The 25,138-nt window shown below is 38.8% G+C and overlaps 1 long non-coding RNA gene across 2 annotated transcripts; it reads left to right on the forward strand.

Moving 5' to 3' along the window:
• Positions 1-1,489: 1,489 nt before the first annotated feature.
• Positions 1,490-10,568, forward strand: LOC132043848 (uncharacterized). Of its 2 annotated transcripts, XR_009411944.1 has the most exons (4): positions 1,490-1,609; positions 2,114-2,237; positions 9,387-9,510; positions 10,209-10,567. It is a non-coding gene; the product is annotated as an uncharacterized LOC132043848 (long non-coding RNA). The 2 variants fall into 2 exon arrangements; XR_009411943.1 differs by lacking the exon at positions 1,490-1,609 and having other exon boundaries at positions 1,890-2,237; positions 10,209-10,568.
• The last annotated feature ends 14,570 nt before the right edge of the window (positions 10,569-25,138 follow it).

Genomic DNA, 25,138 nt, shown 5'->3' on the forward strand with positions numbered 1-25,138 from the left:
TCAAGTAATTTCCATTTTTTAAACATCACGAGGTATTTAAAGTGCAAATGGTGAGTAATAGGGCCTTGAATGATTCCCACTAATTTCATAAAGATTTAAATTCATCATCTCTACTGAAGAGCTAAGAGCGGGGTAAAGGCCCAGTTGAATAGTTGCTCGCCCAGGTCAGTATCGCGGATAGTGGGCACTTCATTGCATTCTTTCACTATCACTAAGAAATCTTCCTCTTGGAACAACAACCCTAACCCTTCCTCAGCATCTCCATCATCAGCCATTGGCATTCGGACTGAAAATGACTGGTACAAGTTCAGAATTGGCTTGCGCAAGCTAGGTTGACTCCTTGTGTTTCTATTAGCTTCAAAGGTCTCATCAGCATTGGGAACATACCCCAGACCGAAGAGAAAGTTGTCATGAGGAATTGGGATTGGCTCCACTATGCCATGTAAATCCCTTCCCAAACCTCGTCCGAGTTCAAACCCATTTTGGAGCATGGTGGATGCAATCATCTTGTAAACAGCTGGAATGGGAGCTTGTGGGGAGTCTTCTTTGTTAGCGGCCCCCACTAGTTCCACTACGTGGATATATGTACCTTTTGAAGCTTCTTCGATCACTGGCACATAATTATTTGGGTATTTGTGGATGCTACCTTCTCCGTGGATCACGACTTCATGGTCTTCCTATGCAAATTTCACAGCTTGGTGGAGAGATGATGGAACGGGTTTAGCCATATAGACCAGGGCCTTCCTAATAGCAGATTATAGTTGGCAGTGATTGCCATGACTTGGAATTCAGTAGCCCATTTGGATGCAGAGATTGACTTCTCCAACAGGATCACGTTGGGCTCCATTAAATTCTTACATTTGTGTGGCTTTGGCGAATCTTTCCAACATCATAGCCCAACTGACTGAGCGTAGGTTTGGGGCAGATATTGAGGCCAGCCCCATTTTCGACCAATACTCATGCCACGATCTTGTCTCGGCACTTGACAGTTATGTATAGAGCTTTGTGGTGTGCCATCCCTTATTTTGACAATTCTTCTTTAGTGAAGGAGATTTGATGCTCTCCTATGACATGGGCCACTATATCGGCCAGATTTTGCTACTTGTGCCCGCAGGCATGGGCTTCATCTAACACCCTCATCAGAGCTTGGCGATGTTGTGGAGAACTTACCAACAGGGATATTTAGGACACCCCAAAAGTTTTTTTTAGCGAATACTTGAATTTTTGATTTATCATATCTTGATAGTAAGGGTATGTTTTACTTCGCACTTCCTGAATGTGAACTTAACGATATTTGAAACTTGTTTGAAGTGTTATGGTGTAGATATATAAACTACTCCTACTATGATTATCTTAGTAAATTTATTAAATGGATTAGATATTTATAAAAGTGGGCAGCCCCTTTTTATTTTATTTTATTATTTTTCATCCTTATCTTACTAAGTAAGATATATACCCTTTTGGCTCTTATCCTCTCCACCACCCCTCCAATTTCGTTTTCTCCAAGGAAACAAGACACCAAAACCTCTCTCCTCTCATAATATTCATCCTCTAAATCAATCATCAAGACTTGCTTTGGTTGAGCCCCAAGCAACTCCACACGATTGAGGTAAGTTACAAACCCGTTTTTGGACTGGACTGCTGTTAGTGTTTTCAGTATAATTCCTTGTATAAAGCTTAGTTTTAAGTGATTCAAGATGTTCTAGAAAGCTATTTCATAGCCCTACAATTTCGTTCAGGCTCCAAAACCCAGTTTTGCTTGTATTTACTCGAAAAGGGGTTATGAAGTACAGGGTAGGTCTTTGCCTAGATTTCTTTTTTGCAAACCCTACATGTACTGCTGTGAGTATTTTGAGCATGTATTTTTGTACAAAACTGATATAGGAGTGATTGGAATTTCTCTGAAACCCCAAGACATATATCTACAACTTTCATTAAGGCCACAAAGTCTATTTTTTCCGTTTACCCCTTTGAAACTGAGCGACAGTACAAGACAGTAGTACTATCCAGAATTCCTGTTTTGATAGTTTAGGCTGATTTTCACTGATTTCATGTTTAGTTTCGACGTGCTGAAACTATTGAACTTAAGTAGATATTTGATTGTGTATTTAAGGTATATATGCTCTTGTACAAGCTAAGAGGAATTGTTTGACGAAGTGGACTTTGGTTGGTCTATGGCGTAGACGATTTGAACTCCTCGAGTTGTGGTAGAACTTGTTGTGTGGTAAAACGCCAAGGTTTGTGTATAAACTTGAACTTGGAATATCTTTATTTTCTGGAATTTTTGAAGTATCTTGATGGGTTGTTTCCTTACTCTTCATCTTATATCATTGTATGGTTATTATCTCAAGTATTGCAAAACTTTCGCTAAATCGCCCACTTGTACGAATTGCTTGATCATTTTGCATTCTTGTTGGGACTTTGTCCTTCTTGTTGCGGTGACTTTGTCATCGATATCGGTATGCCTCTCGATTCGGATCTTGGCCATCTTGACTTTGGATTTACATTTCGTCTTGATGATGGATTTTCGTCCATTTTCGAGTACGAGTGGAAAGCCACTTTCAACATGGATCTTGATTCTCTTGATTATTGGGTGACGACCCTTCTTGATTTGGGGCTTCGGTCCATCTTGATATTGATTGTGCTTGGTGTGATGGCATGATGTACATATTGGGCGAAATTGGTTAATTGACAAACTCTCTTGAATTGAAGTATAAGCTTTCTTGATACTTGAACCTTCGAATATTGATTTCGACATTTGGAAACTCTTCAAGGTTTTGATATTTGATACTTTGATATAATTGTTTACTTGATTTATTGTTATCTTATTGAGCTACCTACGACGGATAAGGGAATTGGAGAATCTAATGGCTCCAAGCCCAAAGTTTATACACCACTAAGCTTTATGCTTAGCGATAGTTGTTTTCTATCGTAGGTAATGTACGGGAAGAGATTTGAAGATGGCCATTTCGAGTAGATTTTTTTAGGAGCCTTAGTGAAGATCACATTTGCATATGCATCTAGGTCTTGTAAAATTTTGGGGACTTGTACATGATCCATATGTAACACTTATGTATGAAATTTTGGAAGCTTGTTGGACACAAGAATATATGCTTGTAACTTGAACTTGGTGACTGTTTTGCTATTTTAGGGTGTGCTTCCAACCCAAGTCATGCCATGTCTTTGGGTTTACATTTTGCCTTGTAATTATGTACAAAGGAAGATACTAGTTTTTGTGATAATCGCAAGTTTGAGTTTCGTGTATCTTATGGACCCGCAGTGGTGTTGATTTGAAAATATAAATTTCAAAACGAAGTTTCTTAAATGTGTTGACTATTTGAGAAGGGCATTACCATTTTAAATTGATACTCTGATATTGTATTTCATCTAAGAAATTTTTTCGGAGGGTACAATGGAAAAAAAAATGTCGCACTTTCAACCCTTTTTCGCATGGGCCTATTTCCGCTATTAAATATTTTTGTGAATATCTTTTGGCATAAATTTCTTCTAAACATTTTAAGTATTAAATTAACTTTTATTTCGTAAGTGGTATCCTCCCAAAGGGGATGCTACAAATTTTGGTATCAGAGTTTAGATTTGTAATTCTAGGACTTTTGTTGTGACTTGTTGGTATACTTGTTCTTTTTTTTTTTTTTTTTTGTTTTTTTTTTACATGTTTTGTTGAGTGTATTGAGCATATGCATCATGTATATGTCCCTAATGCAATGTGATCTTCCCTTATGTAGGAATTAAGTTATGGTCTCTTCTTCCTCTAATAGACCTATGGTAAATATAATATATGCTCGTGAGGGTTTAAATAACTCTAATGCCCAACCTCACTTACAAGAAGGGGTTGGAGAACATTTTTCTGATTCTAATCTTCCTCGTACTAGTGGATCTGAAGTGGGAAATAATCAGGGTACAAGAGTTGGGCCACACCCTCAAATGAGTCATAATACTCCTGCTGTTGATCCTCCTTTTCAACAAATGGCTGATTTCTTTCATCACATGGCTAGAAGAATGCCCGACCCTAATGAAATGAACTTTGAGAAAATGAGAAAAATGGGTGGAGTTGAGTTTGAAGGCACTGTTGATCCTACGGATGCCGAGCAGTGGTTGGAGCGGATGGAAAGAGTATTTGAGCAATTAGAGTGTTCAGACGCTGCCAAATTTAAGTATGCTGTCTCACTGTTACAAAAAGATGCTTATGACTGGTGGGTAAGTGTACCGAATGCCAAGGCAAAACCTCCTGTTCTTACTTGGAATGATTTTGTGAAAGAATTTCATATGAAGTATGTCCCACCTGCTTATCATGATGCAAAGAAAAAGGAGTTTTTGAATCTAGAGCAAAGGAGTATGTCTATTCTTTGAATATCAACAAAAGTTTCTCAGGCTTTCTCATTATGTTGGTGGTATTATTAATAACGAAAAAGATAAGTGTAGGCGATTCGAAGACGGTTTGAATAATTCCATCAGAAAATCTGTGGCGGTCCTACAACATGAAAACTTTTGTAAATTAGTTTCAGCTGCTCTTACTTGGGAAAGGATCGACAAGGAACAAGCTAGTAGAAATGAAAACAAGTTCAGAAAGGCTGATGCAGATTCAGGAGGTCCATCTAAAAGGGGAAGGTTTGACAATTCCAAAGCTAGTACTGTTCACAAGTCAGCCCAGCATAAGCAAAATAGATCAAATTTCTCTACTGCTAGCACTCCAAGCTATGGCCAAGGCAAGACTCGTATACCCACTTGTGCACAATGTGGAAAGAATCACTCTGGTACTTGTAGGAGAGCTTCTGGTGCTTGTTTTAATTGTGGGAGCTTCGATCATAAAGTGAAGGATTGTCCTAATCCTAACCCTACTTCTTCTCCGCGTACGGAAGGCTCAGTTCAGAAACCTATTACCATTCCTTCTCAAGGGAATAGAGGTGCAAGATCTAGAAACATGCAAGCAACAAGTGCAGGTGGAGCCAATCAAGCTAGTGGGTCAAGAGCTACAGCACGAGCTTATGCTATGAGACAGAGGGATGACCAAGATGGAGCAGACGTGGTTGTTGGTAAATTTCACTTATTTGGCTTATGTGTTGTTACATTATTTGATCTTGGTTCTACACATTCCTATGTTTGCTCATCATTGGTTTTTCCTAAAAATGTGAAATCTGTGAGACTTGATTATGGTGTGCTTGTCCAAAGTCCTTTGGGTCAACAGGTTGTTTGTAATCAAATCTATCGAGGTTGTCCCTTGGTGATTCAAAATCTAGTCTTCCCTGCTGATTTGATTGAAATGCCTTTCCAAGACTATGATGTCATCATCGGTATGGATTGGCTTCATAGATACCATGCGGTAGTTGATTGTAGGTCGAAGCATGTGACCTTTAGAGCTCCTTCATTTTCACACATCATTGTTCAAGGTGAAAGATCATTGACATCTAATATTATCTCTACGCGGTTGTGGCAAGAAAGATGGTTAGTCAGGGTTGTGAATCTTATCTTGCTCATATATTTGATACACACCTAGAAAGTCCAAGCCTTAAGGATATACCAGTTGTAGGTGAATTTCCTAATGTTTTCCCTAAAAATCTTCCTGGATTGTCCCCCGAAAGGGAAGTTGAATTTCCTAGAGAGGTTATTCCTAGAACTACTCCTATTTCTATAACTCCTTATCGAATGGTTCTAGCAAAATTGAAACAGTTGAAAATTCAATTGCAAGAACTTCTTGAGAAAGGTTTTATTCGCCCAAGTGTTTCTCCCTGGGGAGCTCCTGTTTTATTTGTGAAAAAGAAAGATGGAACTCTTAGGCTTTGTATTGATTACCGCATGAATCGAACAAGGTAACAATTAAGAATAGATATCCATTGCCTAGGATTGATGATTTATTTGACCAGCTAAAGGGTGCTAGGTTGTTCTCAAAAATTGACTTGAGGTCCGGGTATTACCAGTCTGCGGTAAGTGAACAAGATGTCCCTAAAACTGCTTTTAGGACTCGATATGGTCATTATGAATTCTTGGTGATGCCATTCGGGTTGACAAATGCTCCTGCGACATTCATGGATCTTATGAATCACGTGTTTATTTGTGGTGGTCTTTATAGATGACATTTTAATATATTTCAAGAATAGTGAAGATCATGTGCATCTCCGGATTGTTTTACAAATTTTGGAAGAGAAAAGGCTTTATGATAAGCTTTCCAAATATGAATTTTGGCTTGGTGAAGTGGCTTTTCTGGGACATGTTGTGTTAGCTGAAGGTGTGAAGGTGGATCCTAGTAAGATTCAAGCTATTGTTGAATGGAAACCACCTAAAAGTCCAACTGAAGTAAGAAGTTTCTTGGGCTTAGCGGGATACTATAGAAGGTTTGTCAAAGGCTTCTCCATTATAGCCTCTCCTTTGACTAAACTCTTGAGGAAGGATGTCAAGTTCGTATGGGATGACAAATGCCAAGAGAGCTTTGAAAAGCTCAAATCCTTATTGACACAAGCTCCTATACTTACTCTACCAACTGAAGGGAAAGAGTATGTGATATATAGTGATGCTTCTCATCATGGTTTGGGTTGTGTCCTGATGCAGGAAGGGAAAGTGGTTGCGTATGCCTCTCGAAAATTGAAACCACATGAATTGAACTATCCTACTCATGACCTTGAGCTCGCTGCCATAGTGTTTGCTTTGAAAATTTGGAGGCATTACTTATATGGCAAAAAGTGTCACATATTTACTGATCACAAGAGTTTGAAGTACTTGGGTACACAGAAAGAGTTGAATTTGAGACAACGTAGATGGCTTGAACTCATTAAAGATTATGACTGCATGATTAATTATCATCCGGGTAAAGCCAATGTGGTGGCAGATGCTCTAAGTCGCAAAGCCTTTGCTAGTTTATCTCTAAGTCATTTGCCTTTGTTTCTTAAATTAAGAGCCATGAATGCTTGTCTTGCATTTAATTCTGATGGCTCTATTGTTGCTAGTTTGCAAGTCAAGCCAGTTCTACTTGAACAGGTGAAAGAAGCACAGAAGTTAGATGAGAAGCTTGTGAAATTGATCAAAGAAGTTCAAACTGGAGGAAAGCTTGATTTTAAATTAAGGGAGGATGGTGTTCTATTTTATCGAAATAGGTTATGTGTTCCTAAAGATGACAACTTGAGGAAAGAAATTTTGAATGAAGCACATACTTCACCATATGCAATGCATCCTGGAGGTACTAAAATGTACCAAACCATCAAAGAACACTACTGGTGGAATGGTATGAAGAAGGACATTGTGAAATTTATTTCTATATGCTTAGTTTGTCAATAAATAAAAGCCGAGCATCAAGTCCCAATTGGTTTGTTACAACCCTTATCGATACCTGAGTGGAAATAGGAAAGAATAACTATGGACTTTGTTTCGGGCTTCCACGCACTCAAAGAAATCATGATGCAATTTGGGTTATAGTTGATAGGCTAACCAAGAGTGCTCATTTCTTGGCCATCAAAATGGACTACCCACTTGAATGTTTAGCAGAATTGTACGTTAATGAGATTGTTAGGCTGCATGGAGTTCCTATTTCTATTGTATCTGACCGAGACCCAAGGTTTACATCCAGATTCTGGACTAGCTTGCAAGAAGCTTTGGGCACTAGGTTGAACTTTAGTACTTCTTTCCATCCTCAGACAGACGGCCGTCGAGAGGGTGATTCAAATCTTGGAAGATATGCTTTGAGCTTGCATTATAGAATTTGAGGGTAGTTGGGACAGACACCTAGCCTTGATAGAATTCGCTTACAATAATAGCTACCAATCAAGTATTGGCATGCCTCCCTACGAAGTCTTATTTAGGAGAACGTGTAGAACTCCTCTTTGTTGGAGTGAAGTTGGTGAAAGAAAATTGGTTGGTCCTGAGATTGTGCAACAAACTGAAGATAAGGTAAAAATCATCAAGGATCGTCTAAAAATTGCCTCGGATAGACAAAAGTCTTATGCTGATCTTAAGAGGCGTGAAATTGAACATCAAGTGGGAGATAAGGTATTTTTAAAGGTTTCTCCATGGAAGAAGATTATGAGGTTTGGCCAAAAAGGAAAACTTAGTCCTCGATTTATTGGACCATATGAAGTACTTGAGAGAGTTGGTCCAGTTGCATATAAACTAGCTCTTCCACCGGAGTTAGATAAGATCCACAATGTCTTCCATGTTTCTATGCTTAGAAGATATCGCTCAGATCCATCTCATGTTCTTCCTGTTGAATCCATTGAGGTCAGCCCTGACTTGACATATGAAGAGGAACCTATCCAAATCTTGGCGCATGAGACAAAAGAGCTTAGAAACAAGAAAATCCCATTAGTAAAAGTCCTTTGGAGAAATCATTCTGGCAAAGAGGCTACCTGGGAGCGAGAAGAGGATATGCGAATTCAATATCCCCATTTGTTTCGAGACTAGCATAAGGTAAATTTCGGGACGAAATTTCTTAAGGGGGAGAGAGTTGTAACACCCCAAAAGTTTTTTTTTAGCGAATACTTGAATTTTTGATTTATCATATCTTGATAGTAAGGGTATATTTTACTTCGCACTTCCTGAATGTGAACTTGACGATATTTGAAACTTGTTTGAAGTGTTATGGTGTAGTTATATAAACTACTCCTACTATGATTATCTTAGTAAATTTATTAAATGGATTAGATATTTATAAAAGTGGGCAGCCCCTTTTTTATTTATTGTATTATTTTTCATCCTTATCTTACTAAGTAAGATATATACCCTTTTGGCTCTTGTCCTCTCCACCACCCCTCCAATTTCGTTTTCTCCAAGGAAATAAGACACTAACACCTCTCTCCTCTCACAATATTCATCCTCTAAATCAATCATCAAGACTTGTTTTGGTTGAGCCCCAAGCAACTCCACACGATTGAGGTAAGTTACAAACCCATTTTTGGACTGGACTGCTGTTAGTGTTTTCAGCATAATTCCTTGTATAAAGCTTAGTTTTAAGTGATTCAAGATGTTATAGATAGTTATTCCATATCCCTAAAACTTTCGTTCAGGCTCCAAAATCTAGTTTTGCTTGTATTTACTCGAAAAGGGGTGATGAAGTACGGGGCGATGTGTCTTTGCCAGATTTTTGTTTGCAAACCCTACATGTACTCTTTGTTAGTATTTTGAGCATATCTTTTTGTGAAAAACTGCTATAGGAGTGATTAAATTTCTTGAAACCCCAAGACATATATCTACAACTTTCATTAAGGCCACAAAGTCTATTTTTGCCGTTTACCCTTTGAAGGCGAGCGACAATACAAGACAAGATAGTAATCTTGTCCAAAATTCTCGTTTTGATAGTTTAGGCTGATTTTCACTGATTTCATGTTTAGTTTCGACGTGTTGAAACTATTGAACTTAAGTAGATATTTGATTGTGTATTTAAGGTATATATGCTCTTGTACAAGCTAAGAGGAATTGTTTGACGAAGTGGACTTTGGTTGGTCTATGGCGTAGACGATTTGAACTCCTCGAGTTGTGGTAGAACTTGTTGTGTGGTAAAACGCCAAGGTTTGTGTATAAACTTGAACTTGGAATATCTTTATTTTCTAGAATTTTTGAAGTATCTTGATGGGTTGTTTCCTTACTCTTCATCTTATATCATTGTATGGTTATTATCTCAAGTATTGCAAAACTTTCGCTAAATCGCCCACTTGTACGAATTGCTTGATCATTTTGCATTCTTGTTGGGACTTTGTCCTTCTTGTTGCGGTGACTTTGTCATCGATATCGGCATGCCTCTCGATTCGGATCTTGCCCATCTTGACTTTGGATTTACATTTCGTCTTGATGATGGATTTTCGTCCATTTTCGAGTACGAGTGGAAAGCCACTTTCAACATGGCTCTTGATTCTCTTGATTATTGGGTGACGACCCTTCTTGATTTGGGGCTTCGGTCCATCTTGATATTGATTGTGCTTGGTGTGATGGCATGACGTACATATTGGGCGAAATTGGTTAATTGACAAACTCTCTTGAATTGAATTATAAGCTTTCTTGATACTTGAACCTTCGAATATTGATTTCGACATTTGGAAACTCTTCAAGGTTTTGATATTTGATACTTTGATATACTTGTTTACTTGATTTATTGTTATCTTATTGAGCTACCTACGACGGATAAGGGAATTGGAGAATCTAATGGCTCCAAGCCCAAAGTTTATACACCACTAAGCTTTATGCTTAGCGATAGTTGTTTTCTATCGTAGGTAATGTACGGGAAGAGATTTGAAGATGGCCATTTGGAGTAGACTTTTTGGGAGCCTTAGTGAAGATCACATTTGCATATGCATCTAGGTCATTTAAAATTTTGGGGACTTGTACATGATCCATATGTAACACTTATGTATGAAATTTTGGAGGCTTGTTGGACACAAGACCATATGCTTGTAACTTGAACTTGGTGACTTGTTTTGCTATTTTAGGGTGTGCTTCCAACCCAAGTCATGCCATGTACTGGGTTTACATTTTGCCTTGTAATTATGTACAAAGGAAGATACTAGTTTATGTGATAATCGCAAGTTTGAGTTTCGTGTATCTTATGGACCCGCAGTGGTGTTGATTTGAAAATATAAATTTCAAAACGAAGTTTCTTAAATGTGTTGACTATTTGAGAAGGGCATTACCATTTTAAATTGATACTCCGATATTGTATTTTATCTAAGTAATTTTTGGAGGGTATAATGGAAAAAAAAATATCGCACTTTCAACCTTTTTTCACATGGGCCTATTTCCGCTATTAAATATTTTGTGAATATCTTTTGGCATAAATTTCTTCTAAACGTTGTAAGTATTAAATTAGCTTTTATTTCGTAAGTGGTATCCTCCCAAAGGGGATGCTACACATTCGGTGCAGCTGTCTGTAGAGTGATCTCTCTTTTACCGATCAAATCTTGTATCTTATGTTTTTAGTTGATGCAATCTTCAGTACTATGTCCGTTTCCACCAAAATCATAGGTACATGTCTGATCAGCTCGAAAAAAATAATTTTCGGGATTGGCAGGTTTTGGCGGGACAGTCTGAATCAGCCCAGCAAGTCACAATCTCTCGAATAATCGAGTTCATGTTTCAATCAACGGAGTGAACACACGAGGAGGCTTATTTTTTAAGTTAGGATGTGGTAGATTATATATGTTTAAAGGTGGTTGGTTTGGGTTGTTTAATGGTTGTTTATTTTGTAGAGCTCGGTAAACAGGTGCGGGTGCTTGATAATTTGGCTGTGGAGCTTGGTAAGTCGGTGAGGGTGTTTGGAAATTTTTTTTTGAGCATGGTAGGTAGGTGCGGGTGTTTGAAAGTTGGGTTGTACATAGAAGACATGTACGGGACTGTATGGTGTTGGCAGGTAACTACTAGGGGTGGTGATTGATATATTTTGGGGGGAGTGTGACTCCTCTCGTCTCTTGAGTTTTGGGCCAGGAGTATGGGAAACCTTTGCCACCTCCTCCTTCTTTTTCCTAGCGGGCCCCACAGTGCTTTGTTGGGTAGCCTTGTTGGCTACCCTGATGATCCTTCCAGATTTGAGGCCATCCTCTATAGCCTCTCCCATTTTAACTAATTCAGAAAATGGCCTTCCAACCATAGATAACATTCTGTCATAGAAATTAGATTCTTGTGACCGGATAAAGACAAAGACCAGCTCTTCCCCGCTAACGGGCGGTTGCACTCGCGTGGCTTCGACTCTCCACCAGCTTGCTTATTCACGGTAGTTTTCAGTGGAATTTTGCTTGATTTTTTCCAAGTAATATCGGCTAAGTACAGTTTCTACATTGAATTGAAACCTCTCCATGAAGGATTTCGCCATATCTTCCCATGAGTTCTATCGGTGTCTTGCGCGGTAAAACATTCGGAGGCTTCTCCGGTCAGGCTTCGGCTAAATAGTGTTACACCTCGAAAAATTTCATGTCGTCGTATGGTAGATAGACTAACGCAGGGTAAGAAGTATATGATGTTTCTATAAGTAAGAAGTAGTACTTAACAGTTTTAATTAAGATTCTAAAGACATTTGAGGCAAGAGGAAAAAGTTCGTTGAAGATTGTCAAGTATAAGTCGTGTTTTGAAAGAAGGGTTTGCAAGTGCCGAGCTAATGTTGATTTAATAATGTCTTGAGAAAAAGTTATAACGCTCCTTAGGTTGCTAGTGAAGTTCTAAACAAGTTTTAAGAAGGTTCCATAAGGATTGGAGATCAAACGAAATGACGGAAATAATTTCAGAAAAGTGGAGTTATACGACCACTTATACGGTCCGTATAAGGGTCCGTATAACCCAACAGAAAAGATGATTTCCCTGATGGTGAAATACGGTCACTTATACGGACCGTATAATGTTATACGGACCGTATAAGTGTCCGTATAACACGCGACGGGCTGAGTATTTTCCAAGTATATAAATGTGTTCCCACTTCTAAAATTTCATTCTTCCAACTTCTCCACTTCTCTCTAAGTCTCTAGAATATTCCACACACTTCATTTACAAGAATTCAAGGGAAATCAAAGATCAACTTCATCAATCCAAGGAAATCAAGTGCAAGGAAGTTCTCTAGGGTTGCTAGAAGTCAAGAAATTTCTTTGGAAGTGGAGCTAGGGTTTTCTTCAAGTGAAGTATCTCCATCCAAAACCCATTCCTACACAATCAAAGGTGAATTTTATGATTATTTCTTGTTATTAGGAATATTGAATGGTTAAAAGACTTAGATTATGGAAGAAGGTAGAATATGGAGCTCAATTGTGAAATAATGGTATTCTTGAATAGTAGTTTGACATGAATCATACTTCTTGAGATGATATGAGCATAATCTTGTTGTAAATGGTATTAAAAAAATTGGAGAAACATTATACGAGGATGAATGTGGTGTTATATTATGGTTATGGTCATGAATCATTTTGGTAAGGAATTGAATAACATTGAACTCAAAGAAGTTATTGATTACGATATTATGAATGTTGTTATGGATGTTTGGGAGTTGTTATATGATATGGAGGAAGTTGTAGAAACAAAGGAGATGCTACCCAATTTTCATTAGCTTTAGCTTAAGTTTAAGTACATTATCGATTATCTAATTCTAGTACGAATTCTCTTGAATGTAGAATCGTGAACAGTGAAGGAAAGTGTTTAATTGATAAAGTGGAAGAGACGTACAGGTATGTGAGGTTAATCCTTTCTTTTTCTAAGGCATGATTCCTATAACATGACTTCCTTTATCTTTCCATGACCATCTTATATTCTGAAACTATGAGTCTATGATTAATAAGAGTTACTCATGAGATAAAGATAAGAGATATGTTATGAATATGATGATGATGATGATGAGCCTAAGTCTAGAGATTCTAAAGCTCACGATACGATATTCCCACAAAGCTTATGATATGATATTCTTATGAAGTTAATGATTCCTTGATGTTATTCATTGTGGATTAGACTCACCTTAAAATGCTAGTTCCTTCAAGGTGAGGCATGATAATCATGACTACTCCATAATGGAATCGGGGGTCCTCGACCTTACGTCACCCCGATAGAATTATAGTATCTAATCGATTTCTAATGCATATTTTATGATAAGTATATAATGATGAGATAACACCGTGCCTAGATGGTCGGGCATAACACCGCGAAGGCGGGCGGCTTATGATTACACCGTGTCTAGATGGCCGGGAATGACACCGCGAAGGCGGGCGACTTATGATTACACCATGCCTAGATGGCCGGGCATGACACCGCTAAGGCGGGCGACTTAAGATAACACCGTGCCTAGATCGCTGGACATGACACCACTAGTGGGCGGCGTGTGATAATTACCCGGACGCGGGTTAACGATGATGGTATATTTGATATGCATAGCATGTGTTTTCTTTTAAAGGTTAAGGTGTTATATCTTCACCTCATATTTCATTACTTCTTTATTATGCTAGTATTATTCATGCCTTACATACTCCGTACACTTTTCGTACTGACGTCCTTTTCTTTTGGACGCTATGTTCATGCCCACAGGTAGACAGGGAGACGGTGCAGACCCGTAGGAGCTCATCAGCGGATTCACAGGAGTACTCCATTACTCCGAAGGTGCTACTTATGGTCAAATTCTTTTGTATATATATATTCGGGTATGACGGGGTCCTGTCCCGTCCTTATGTCTCAGTACTCTAGTAGAGGCTCGTAGATACGGATGCGTGGGTAGTTGATGTCTTATGGATATATCGATGTATATTTTGTATATCATTTTTGTAGCCATGAGGGCTTATGTGTGTGTGTATATATATATATATATATACACACAAATGTAAATGTTGCCTTCGAGATTATGTATGTTCAGGTTGGGTATGATGATTAGCATAATGAGTGGTGCTCAGTAGTTAGCTCCGGGTATCCTTCATGGCCCTCTAGTCGGGTCGTGACAAATAGCCTCATGATCAGTGCTTGGTTTCTCTTTACACCAACTAATTGGTCGTAATAGGATCGTAAGTGAGCCTTGGGATTTTCTGTTCCATTAAACATCTCAAATTTTGGCACTTTGAAGCCCTCAGGTAAATGCAAGTCAGGGCGCATGCAGAGGTCGTCATAGCTTAAGCCAGTTGCCTTTCGGGTGGCTCTTGTAGATTTTTTAAGCATCTTTGCCATCTTTTGTTCCATTTTGTTATGACGTTTGTCATGCTCAACTCTCTAGTCCTTTTCCATCTCCTCGTAATGGTAGAGTTCATGGTGTTCCGAGCGGAAGTCATTTAGAGTGACAGGGGTGTGAAAGGATACGTTGGATGTGCAGGACAATTTCTGGGCGTATAGGCGATTCATAAAGTGGGTAAGGTGATTGTGCTTGGACGGATAGTGGGGTTGGCGTGAGCCTGTTGTGGTACTTGGTATGAAGGCACAGAATTGGTAGTTCCGAGAATTTAGCTAGTGTTGGCAGGTGGCGGAGTGTGGTAGGATGAACCAATGTGGGGAAATTCAGCAGCAAGTGGGTTTTGGGTAGGTAGTATGGTTCCAACAGGGTAAGTGAGAAAATGGTCCGGCAGTGGGGAATTTGGAGATAGAAAAGGCGGAGGAGGCCTTCTTGCCTCATTAGATGTTTCCTTGGCCACATTGGTCGATTCAGCTTTCGCTACCTTTTTTTGAAGGTCAGAAACTTTCTCAAACAACATGGCGATCACATCCTCAGAATGCAATGCCTCTTTCGGGTCTGGGGATGTTGCATCCCTTATGACGAGTTCATTCTTGTCGCACTCATTTTCAATGTACCAGTCATTTTTTCTTTGCCTTTCTCTTTTTTCGGAAAGGTATGCTGTCGTGGCTTTGGATCTGGTGAAGTATGCCAGCATGACATGACACGGATGGACCCCCTGTATAAGAAGAGAAATACTTAAAGACAAATGATGTTAGTATGTTAGGCAATAATAAACAATACAAGATATCACATATAATTTGTAAATAAACACACAAAGCAAAGAAATTCATATATTTGACCCAAATGCTTGATTGATCCTCCATTCCAAGGTTTTTTGGTATTTGGGCATTTCAAATTTTGTGGGTTTCGATTTGAGAGTCTACAGTTGACTAGCTCTTGTAATATCGTCGGGATTGACCCTTGAGCGATCCCTCTTGATGCTCTCTTCTTGAGTGGGGAATATATACTTTATATAATATAGGGACCGAGTCTTACGTAGACTGCTTAGGTATCCCTCCGCGAGAAATTAGGCCCTTCGGTAGTTCGGTATGTATAAAATATCCCCTAATTTTGTTCTACCCAAAAGAGTTCCCAGACCAGGCCCGACAAGGGCTTCATACGTCTCCCTTCTTGGGATATCAGGTCGGACGTAGTTTCTTTTGCATGTAAATTGGGGGGGGGGGGATAACATTTTGATTTGAAGAAAAAGAGACGTCTAAATCTACCCAAAAGATGACCTCTCCCTGAAGTCATTGCGGGTTGTCGTCCTTACAACCACGCATTTGGCCAATGGCCCTACTTTCTAGTAACGGGGAGGAAGCACTACCCAAATTTCCCCAGTATGAACTAGATGCTCCAACTCGAACTTGAAGGCTTCATATTCTTCAATGTCGTGCCCAAGTGCTCCAGAATGAAACAAATAGTGTCACGACCCAAACTGAAGGGGCCATGCCGGGCACCTGGGCCCTATATGCCAAGCACCGCTAAACATACTTTCCTATTATGATCATGATCATGAGTGGACCTCGGGGGTCACCAGATGAAAGTTTACTAAATCATATGAGAAATATACTGAGAAAGGATGAGCCTAGGAAGACATACTATGCAACTATATTGGTCAAAACTGAGCAAGCCCACAAGGCTACCAAAGATGACAGTACAACAAAAATATAGGCCGAGGAGGCCATACAAAATCTAGCTAAACCATGACTGTCTACAAGCCTCTACTGGAGTATCTGACATAAAGAAGTCGGGAAGGGCCCCGCCATACCCGTATGTACACAAAAGAATATCGTACCAAAATTAGACCGCAACTCCGGAACGAGAGAAGTGCTCCAACGTCAGCTGAACAACAACCTATAGGGGCGGATCGTCAACCTGCGGGCATGAAACGCAGCGCCCTCAGGAAAGGGACGTCAATACAGACAAAGTACTGATTATTTAAGGCATGAAAGTAACATCATAAAGACATGAAGGTAACATGCGATAAAAGAGAGTTAACTTGTACATCTGAATGCCACTGAGTGCGTATGACATGCATGCTTTCTTTTAAAAACATATATATATATATATATATATATATATATATATATATATATATATATATATAAAAGCCACACTGTGGGGATGCATCATCATCATTAAGCCGCTCTTTCGGGGGCTATCATCATCATACCGTACCCAATCGTAGTGGTGTGCACAATAGGTGCCGTACCCGGCCGACTATAGCGCGTAGATACATATATATAATGCATGCATGAGAGCACAAAGAGGTGTTACGACTCTATCGGAGAGACGTAAGGTCGGTATACCTCACGATTACCATTATGGAACTAACATCATTGACATATCTCACCTTGAGGGATCAATGACCATAAGGTAAGATCAACAACCATAAGACAAGATCAATAACATCATAAGAAGATCAAGAACATAAGCTTCTAGTATATCTAAGAGTAGAATCATTATGGAATGACTTTCGTTGACGTTTCGTTTTGTTATAGATCATGCCAAAATGAAAGACGAGTTTGCATTAACATATCTCGTCGTCTACTTAACCACTCAACGTCTATCTTCTCGAGCTTGAAAATATACATTCAAGATGATTTACTTTAAGGTTAAGTTGTTGAAATACTTATAAGGTCAAGTTAAACTAGTAAGTGAGTTAACGGAATTCGGATAGCATTTTTCCTTATATTAGCTACTTCCACCAAATTCCAAAACAACTCCAAAACATCAATAACAACATCAACAACAACATAGCCAAGAGGTTATATTCAAACTAGACTCAAATCAGTCCAAAACTTCCTTTCAAAATTAGTCCATAGGCAATAACTTCAACACAACACCTTATGACCTTTCCACCATGATTCTCTTCACTTTTAAGACTTTTTAGACCTCCAAATCAACTCAACCTAAGAGATAGTGTGAAGAGCATACATTATAGCTAAATAACTTCGGCCCACACAACTTACTTCAAGACTAAGTTACCACAACTTCAACTAGAAGCAAGAACAAACACCTTCAATGAACTAGTTGGGGTTTTAAAGCTTGATCTCCTCTTGTAATGATTTGGGATTATTATGGATGACTTGAGAGAGCTTAAAGGGTCACTAGGGTTTTGTTTTTATGAAATAAATGAACCCCTAAGTCCTTGCAATAAATTTATAAGTCAAGGACAATTCTCCACAGCCACAATTTCACGGATCACTTTTACAGTCGTGAAATTTTTCACGGACTGTGAAATGGTTCGTGAAACACTTCCAGTGAGCCACCCAATCACCACCCATTCCACAGTGGCCAGCCAACATTTTCACGGGCCGTGAAATGATTCACAGTCTGTGGAAATAGCCGTGGAATGGTCTTAATCCGATTTTCTTACAAGACGTATTCTTTTCGATTCGTTTGACGTCTAACCTTCATACTCTTTTCCAAATATGTCTAAGAACTTATATAAATCCGAGTTGCACCCATAGGCCTCATACACAACTTCCCAATGATTCCCTATACGAGCCTACGACGAATGACTTAAAATAAAACTTTAACGTACGCGAAAGACGATATGTAACATTCTCTCCCCCTTAAGAACATTCGTCCTCAAATGTTAAACTCTTAGGGGTCTGATAGAAATTTTGACAGAGTCTCCCCTATAACTGTTCCACTACCAACCTGTGACATAGCCACCCAAACTATGCAATGCCATACAGGGCCACAACAAGTAATAACAACAATGGCCTGACTCGACCAGTAATCATAAGTAATGAAACATTATGCACCTGAAGGTAATAGTGTCTTAGTATGGACCTCCTCTGGGGGTAGAAACAAGTGCGGATACCTGGATTTCATATCTTTCTCAGCTTCCCAAATCATCTCCTCAACATTCCTGTTTCTCCAAAGGACCTTAACTGAGGCTACATCCTTAGTCCTCAATCTTTGAACTTGCCTATCTAGTATAGCAATGGGAACCTCCTCATACGATAGTTGCTTGGTAACCTGAACATCATCAACGGGTATGACTCTGGAAGGATCTCCGATACACTTACGAAGCATCGACACATGAAAGACCGGATGGATTGATTCTAAGTCCGAAGGTAGATCTAACTCATAGGCCACCTGGCCCACTCTACGTACAATCCTGTAAGGCCTAATGTACCGAGGGCTAAGCTTTCCCTTCTTACTAAACCACATAACGCTTTTCATAGGCAATACCTTCAGGAATACCCAGTCATCAACCTGAAATTCTAAATCTCATCGGCGATTATCTACATAAGACTTTTGACGACTCTGGGCTTTCAATAATCGATCCTGAATAAGCTTGACCTTCTCCACTGCTTGCTGAATCAAATATGGACCTACTATCTTAAATTCTCCCACTTCGAACCATCCAATAGGTGACCTACACTTTCGCCTATATAAAGCCTCATACGAGGCCATCTGTATACTGGAATGATAGCTATTATTATACGCAAACTCAAGAAGCGGCAAATGATCATCCCAGCTACCTCTGAAGTACATCACACATGCTCGTAACATATCCTCGAGCGTCTGAATCGTGCACTCAGCCTGTCCGTCAGTCTGGGGGATGAAATGTGGTGCTAAGGCTCACTTGAGTCCCCAAACCCATCTGGAAGGACCTCCATAAGTAAGTTGTAAACTGCGCACCCTGTCGGAGATGATGGATACTAGAACACCATGAAGTTGTACTATCTCCTTAATATAAAGCTTCGCATAATCCCCTGCTGCATAAGTAGTCCTGACAGGCAGAAAATGGGTTGATTTTGTAAGTCTATCAACAATCACCCATATAGAATTGAACTCACGCTGAGAACGGGGGCAAGCTTGTAATGAAATTCATATTAATTACTTCCCACTTCCAAGTTGAAATCTCGATAGCCTGCAATAACCCACCGGGCTTCTGATGCTCAATCTTCACCTGTTGACAGTTAGGACACTGAGCTACAAACTCTGCTATGTATTTCTTCATTCCATCCTATCAGTAGACCTATCTGATATCATGATACATCTTTGTCTTTCCCGGATGAATAGAGTAATGGGAGTAATGAGTCTCTCCCATAATCTGACGACGTAATCCTGCAACACCAGGAACCCACAACCTATCTCGATATCTGAGGACTCCATCTACACTAATCTCGAATGGTGACTTTTCCTTCCGAGGGGTTGTATCTCTATAATGAAAAAACATAGGATACTCGTATTGGCGCTCCTTAACCTTGGCTACTAAAGATGACACTGCTGAATCCTGAATAGTAACACCTGCATCGCCCGAGTCCGATAATCAAACTCTTAGGCTAGCTAACTGCTGAAGCTCACGAACTAGCTCCCTTTTCTCTTGCTGAACGTAAGATAAACTACCCATGGATCTACGGTTAAAGGCATCAGCTACTACGTTCGCCTTCCGTGACGATACAAGATATCAATATCATAATCCTTTAGTAGCTCTAACCATCGCCTCTGACACAAATTCAACTCCTTCTGCTTGAAGATATACTGAAGGCTTTTATGGTCCATATAGATATCAACAAGAACGCCATACAAGCAGTGCCTCTGTATCTTCAATGCATGAATCACCGCAGCTAACTCTAAGATCATGGGTCGGGTAATTCTTCTCGTGCTTCCGCAACTGCCTCGAAGCATAAGCTATAACATTACCGTCTTTGCATCAACACACAACCTAACCCAATGCCTGAATAGTCACAATAAAAAACATAGCTCTCCGATCCCTCTGGAAGTGTCAGTACTGGTGCCGAAGTCAATCGTTCTTGACTCCCCGAAAACCGTGCTCCTGCCATCGCCCACTAGAACTTAGGCGATTTCTTCGAGTCGGTTCTTCAGTGGTGCAGAAAGGGAAGAAAAGCCCTCTACGAATCTCCTATAACACCCTGCCAAGCCCAGCAAGCTACGAACCTCTGTGGGTGTCGTGGGTCTCGGCCAAGTCTTTATGGCTTTAATCTTCTGCTTATCAATCTTAATACCCTTAGCTGAAATAATATGCCCCAGAAAAGTCATAGAGTTCAACCAAAACATACATTTAGAGAACTTTGCATACAACTTCCACTCCTGAAGAACATTAAGGACGACACGTAAATGATTAGCATGCTTTGCCTCTGATCGAGAGTATACCAAAATATCATTGATAAACACAATCACGAACATATCTAAGAAGGACCTGAATACGCTGTTCATCAAATCCATAAATACCGTCAGGGCATTAGTCAACCCAAATGACATTACACAAAATTTGAAGTGACCATATCTGGTTCTGAAAGCTGTCTTTGGAATGTATTTCTCTCTAACCCTAACCTCGTGATACCCTGATCTCAAATCTATCTTCGAGAAATATCTAGCACCCTGCAACTGATCAATTAAATCTTCAATCCTTGGCAACAAATACTTATTCTTTATTGTCACTTTATTCAACTGCCTGTAATCAATACACATTCACAAGGAGTCGTCTTTCTTCCACACAAATGGCACTGGTGCTCCCCAAGGTGACGTACTAGGCTTGATAAAGCCTTTCTCAAGAAAGTCCTTCAACTGCTCCTTCAGTTCCCTCAACTCAGCAGGCGCCATCCTATAAGAAGGAATAGATATCGGCTGAGTATCTGGTAATACGTCGATAGCAAAGTCAATCTCCCACTCTGATGGAAGACCTTGAAGCTCATCCGAAAATGCATATGGAAACTCATTAACTACTGGAACAGACTGAAGAGTCGGTGGCTTTGCTTCTGCATCCTGAACTCGGACTATATGATAAATACAACCTTTGGCCATCATCTTCCTTGCCTTGAGATAGGAAATAAACCTACCTCTCAGGGATGCTGCATTACCCTTCCATTTTAGAACTGGTTCTCTTGGAAACTGGAATCGAACCATCTTCATTCTACAATCAACATTAGCATAACAAGTAGCCAACTAATCGATACCCATAATGACATCGAAGTCTACCATATCTAACTCAATCAAATCTGCTACAGTATGACGATTGTTGACACCTAATTTTTGACCTCCGATAATTTTATTTAATTATTCAGAGTATCGAAACCGCAGACGGAGTAAAATATGCATCATCTAAGTCAAACATAATTTTACAAAAATTATCCCGGTGACATTTTGCCATTTCATTTGGCAAGAACACCAATAAGAATACAACCGCATATCATTTTTACATTTTTCATATATTTTCAAGAAATTCAAGAATGTTCATTTATTTTCTCAGAAAGAGCAAAACAATTTCGAGTCATTTTTTTTGTAGAAATTGCAATTGGCCATTAAGTATTCTACTCCATCAAAGTCAAGGGACTCGAATTAATTAAGTAAAAAACAATAATTGTATTTTAATTTTTTGTAAGTAAGCGTGTGGATTAGATTTTAATTAGTTTCGTGGCGTTCAACTTGGTTTAAATTAAAACAATTTGAACTAGTTAAAAGCCCCCTATTTTCATAATTATAGTGTTCAATTATTTATTTTGCCATATATACAACGTCGAGATAGGCGTAACACACACACACACACACACACACACACACACACACACACACACATATATATATATATATATATATATATATATATATATATATATATATATGGGTATAGTGACACTTGGGCCGCCTATTTTAAGTTCAGCCGGGTCCGGTCCGTTAGAGGAATCACCCGGCCCAACAAAGCCTCCTATATAACCATAAGGCATCAGCCAAACGGACCCCTTAAGGGGGAAATTGCATGATTCAGCTAGGGTTTTGTAACCCTAGCTGCGCCGCCCTTCGCTCCTCTTTCTCTCTCCTTGTCATTCAGGCCAAAAATCGCAATTCTACAGAGGCATCAACATCCTTCAGGCTTTATATAGCCGATTTAAGCAAATTATTTAATGCTTCACGAAGTACCACCCTCTTTCCACCTTATCTCGCCCCAAACACGGTATATTCTTCTCCCCTTTTCACCTTTTCACTGCGATTCACGGTCAAAGAACTATTTTTCTTTAATTGCTTTTGTCGTTTTCCAATTTGAATCACTGTTTTCTATTGGTTGGTCCAATACGAGTTGGATCGATCCAAAAGAGGTTAAAATCAAACGCTTTGTTATTATTTTGCATCAATGTGAGTCGTTTAATCTTAGTCAAGCATATAAATTTCCAAAATTTTACAAACTCCCACATCAAAAATTGCCAGGGTTTCATCCAAATTTGGAGTTCTATAAATAGAACCCCAAAGTCACAACACACAGAGACACCGACACATATGCATACACCGCATTTTGAGTCTTTGAGACTTAAAATTAGGGTTTCAGTTTAAAATTTTGACTTAACTTTCAAAATTTGAGTCCTTAGTTTCAAATTTTAATTGCTTGTTTTTATTTGTGGCTTAGTTCTTGGTTTTAGAAGCACAAAAGAGCTCCAAATTCATTCTTGAAGTCGGCTGCACTCGCAAAAGGTCATTTGCTATCTTGTTGTTTATTTCGTTCTCGCTTAGGCTGATTAGGGTTTAAGTAATGTTTTGTTTGATTTAATTGCTTTTTGTATGATGTCTTGTGTTTAGTTTAGTATTAGGATTAGTCAAACATTAATAAAAACATGATCTGCTTTCGAATTTTAATGTTATATGGTGTTCTGTTTAGCTTAAGTATACTGCTTATGCTTTAGTTGTTATTCATCTAGACTATCTATGTACTTGTTCATCTTTATTTGAGTATAAGCCTTGATGGCATGATTTAATCAAGATCTTTTATGATTTGTTTGAATTGGTTCCTAATAACTGATCACCTTGAATGAAATAAACATGATATAATCAAGGGGGTTTGGGTGGAGTTTTGAAACTGGAATTGGCATTTGGTTTAACCCTTGACTTTGGTTATAAGAAGTGGAATGAGGTAAATTGATAATTAGAAGGTTGTGATCTGAGTTTGAAACTGAAAAATAAAATAAAAAGTTGAGTTAGTATCATTTTGATCACCAAAATTTAGTTAAAATGACTTATAAATGTAGAATCACAAGAACATGGGGTTACCTGTATTGACCTTTAATACATAGCTTGATCGCATAGACTTCCTACAATATTGACTAAGATGAACTAGTTGTCTCAAAGAATGAAACTGATCTGGCTGTTAGTATTATGAGTGTCTAAATCCTTTGATAAAGCATGTTAACTTGAATATATAAGTCTTAATGATTCTACTCCAGTCCTTCCTATGCTTTGAACCTGGTCTATTTTTGATAAGTTAGCTGATGTGGCTAATTTGAAGTCAAGAGGTTAAGGAGTATGGATCTTTGGAAAGCTGTGTTTGCTTTTGTTCCCTCCACAACCCTGCATGTGTTCTTATCAACCCTGGAAAACTTAAGCCATAAGATTGATTTCATTATGTGAAGTCCTTAAGTCTACCTAGATTGCTTTGCATAAACTGTCTATGTCATTTGTGAAGTTATTATTCAAATACTCAAGCATATGTAGACGACAGACAAAGTAAGGGGTTGGAAATGATGTTCAAGTGGAAATTGATATGTCTTTGTCCTGAGTTAACTTGTTAAGAAATCAATTTATCTTGATGCCTAAATTGTGTTATCAGTTGAAGTCTGCATCTATCTTTGTTCTAACATATATCATGCTATAAAATCAACTTAGATTGGAACATATAGATTTGATAGGACTTTGTTGTGACCAAAGAGATTAGAAACTATTTTAGATAAGAACTTAAGCTGTTTTGGTATGGAAATCTCAGTTTCCTCACACTTTAGTATTTGGATTGGTAATGGTGAGTTGATAGGATCATAGGTGTGAATATGCAAGCTATGAACCACTTTACATAGGGAAGCCTTTTAAAGGCACCTTAAAGAGAAGATTGAGAAATGAACCAAGTCTTACTTAGTTCATAGTATCTCTCTTCCAAATAAAAAGGGCCATGGCATACCCTATAAGTCTATGTGTATATGTTTTCCATATGTGTACATTTGGCCTTTAATTCTCATCATTGGATCAAAGGGTGGGTTAAAAATTGAGTTTGTCCTGCACAAAATTTGTTGTTTCGGGTTAAAAATGAACCTGTTGGGATAGTTTGGGGTTAAAAAATGAACCTGTTGGGATAGTTTAGGCTAGCCTGCTTGTTGTTTGTGTCTTTTGATAGCTGAAAGAAGAACATAGTTGAGCATAACTCTGATGAATCTCCCCTTTAGTTTAGGCAGGTCTAAAATTGATTTCAGGGTCATGAATTGTTCAACTTAACTTAGAAATGATTCTCAGTTCCTGAAACTTTTCTTGAGCTATCCCTTTGTGTATAAGATGAATATTTGAACATGGCAGTATATGGTTTGCTTGCACTACTAGGTCTCACTGAATGTAGTCCTTTGATTGTAGTTGCTTTAAAGTATGTTTGGGACCCCTTTGAGTTTGAATCTAGCCTGCTCTAATGTTTTCATATATTAGAAATCTGTAAAGTAGATTAGGAATCAGACCTGTTTGAGGATAGCTTGAGAATCA

Source organism: Lycium ferocissimum, unplaced genomic scaffold (assembly GCF_029784015.1).
Source record: "Lycium ferocissimum isolate CSIRO_LF1 unplaced genomic scaffold, AGI_CSIRO_Lferr_CH_V1 ctg2923, whole genome shotgun sequence".
Lineage (NCBI taxonomy): Eukaryota > Viridiplantae > Streptophyta > Magnoliopsida > Solanales > Solanaceae > Lycium > Lycium ferocissimum.